This window comes from Nerophis ophidion, linkage group LG05 (genome assembly GCF_033978795.1).
Source record: "Nerophis ophidion isolate RoL-2023_Sa linkage group LG05, RoL_Noph_v1.0, whole genome shotgun sequence".
Lineage (NCBI taxonomy): Eukaryota > Metazoa > Chordata > Actinopteri > Syngnathiformes > Syngnathidae > Nerophis > Nerophis ophidion.
In genome coordinates, this window is record NC_084615.1 from 18,335,257 (window position 1) to 18,337,756 (window position 2,500).

General features: G+C 41.7%; 1 protein-coding gene across 3 annotated transcripts in view; it reads right to left on the reverse strand.

Annotated features, from left to right (window-relative positions):
- The window catches only part of kdrl (kinase insert domain receptor like), a 403,844-nt gene that overhangs the window by 324,312 nt on the left and 77,032 nt on the right, over window positions 1-2,500 (reverse strand). The gene's annotated exons all lie outside the window — the stretch shown is intronic.

Genomic DNA, 2,500 nt, shown 5'->3' on the forward strand with positions numbered 1-2,500 from the left:
AAATGGTTGGTGTTGGAATTTTTCAAATCAGTCGAGAAATGTTGAAGTACTAACATTTTTTTATGTTATTTTTAATGTTTTTAATGTAAAAAAAAAATGCAGTTCAGTTAACAGAATTTTAACAAAAAAATGGTTGTTTTCAATTTAGGGTAATATGCTGTAAAGAACATCGTAAAATGTATTGTCTCAATCAATCAATCAATCAATCAATCAATCAATCAACGGACAGGGACTGAAGAATAAGGGAAACATCAATGAAGACTGGTTGGTTTACTATGTTGAGTCACGATTGGTTAAGATTAGGGCAAACCATTAGAGACAGGCCAATCAGAGGCAAGATAGGGCGGGTCATGGAACCAGGAAGGGAAATCCCAAAACATGGTTTAGATTCCACATAAAAGTTCAGTTCAAGTACCAATGATTGCCACACACACATACACACACACACACACACACACACACACACACACACAGACACACACACTAGGTGTGGTGAAATGTGTCCTCTGTCTTTGACCCACCCCATGTTCACCCTCTGGGAGGTGAGGGGAGCAGTGAGCAGCAGCAGTGGCCACGCTCGGGAATCATTTTTAGTGATTTAACCCCCACTTCCAACCCTTGATGCAGAGTGCCAGGCAGGGAGGTAATGGCTCCCATTTTTATAGTCTTTGGTATGACTCGACTGGGGTTTGAACTCACGACCTACCCATCTCAGGGCGGACACTCTAACCGAGTAGTTAAAAGCTTCTAAAAGGATACTTAGTATGTGCTCCAATCACTCTTTCACAAAAAAATAAGACTTGTAGAAATTATTAGAAACTCAAGACAACCATGACATTAAGTTATTTACAAGGGGTATGTCAACTTTTGAGCAGGACCGTGTATTTTACCGTAAATTATATCGTTTTTGTACTGAGGTGAACAATGTATGACTTTGTTTTGTTCTACGTCCTGACCTAGGTTCAGCTAAACCCTCCCAGAACGTATGTTTCTTCTCCAGTCCACAGCTGAGATATGATCTGGAAGGGTAATGAATTCACAGTGACAGGTACTTTGCCGGGTCAGTTCTCCATAAAACAAACATTTTTCGCACAATTCACCACCCACCAGGCTACGGCAGTTCCTCCCTCATTAGCCGCGGGGTCTCCAGGAGTGCCAGCCTTGATTATCTTCAGTTATTTATCATCCCGCTCAACGCGGAGTTCAATTAATTCAGTCAACGGACCGGCTGAAGTCTCAGCTCCCTTGACCTGAAGTCAAGACCAAGGCTGTTGTTTTTGTCCGTGGTGCTGATAACCCAAGGCTAATGGCCCTATTGTTCGCCTGATCTTAGACTCGCAGAGCAGCCAGGATCTCGGGGAATGTCCATCTTGTTTGTGGGTTGACTACCAGGCTGGTATTCACCAACACAAAAGAAGGACCGGGCTCTGTGACAGTTCGGGGAATCAGCGGTAATATATTTCCTCACCCTTTCCGCTTTGGAATCCAAAAGGCGCTGACCTCCAATGGGAGGGCGATCCTCAGGGGCTACTTTCCTTTGATTAATGTGCTGGCCATGTAAATGTCTTTTTTTACCCTCACTGGTAGCTTGACTACACCATAGGCTTGTCCCGATACCAATACTTTTAGTACCGGTGGCTTTATTTGAACAATCTTAGGGTACATTAAACATTTTGTCATGATCCGCGGCCCGGATCATGTTTTATTATGTTCTGTTAGTTTTGGACTCCTTTAGTTCCTGATTCTTGCACCTCTGGGTTTGTTTTTGGTTTCCATTGAGATTAATTGGGTTCACCTGCCTCTGATTAGTGGTCGGCAAACTCACCTGCTGTCGACCACTAATCAGAGAGCAATTTTTTCGCTTTGCAGCACTAACTCTTACGGGACGCTACAATATACAATATATAAAATTCGAATTTATTGCCTCATTGATTGAGTGATTTTTTGGGTTTTTATAGTTAGTGTTTATATATAGGTCGTTTCGGTGATTTTTCCTCCTGTTGGAGCGCTTTTCGTTTATTCTTATTAATATTCTTTTTTTGTTAGAATTTCCTTAGATTAATATTCCTCCTTATTTTTGCGGAGTGATTTTAAGTTAATTGTTTATCCTCGGAATAATTTTTCCGCGTGTTGATTATTCTTGTGAAAAACTTTTTGCATTGGAGGTAAAAAGTTGTTTCAAAATAAAACCTTTATTTTCTTTAACTTCTTCTCTGCATCTGGGTCCTCTCCTTACTCCGAGTCGTAACACATTCAACATATCTTTACCTGCACTTTACCTACCTTCCCTGCATCCTGGGGTCACACTGGTGCTTCTTTCTGTCACCCAGTCAACATATCTTTACCCGCACAGTACCTACCTTCTCTGCATTGTGTGGTCACGCTGGTGCTTACTGCTTGAGACGGCACCAGCACAGCAGCATCAGCGTAGAGGTTCTTTGAAGGCTCGTAAAATCAAAACCGGAGCAGTTAATAAAACTATTTTCTCAACTTTTAATCA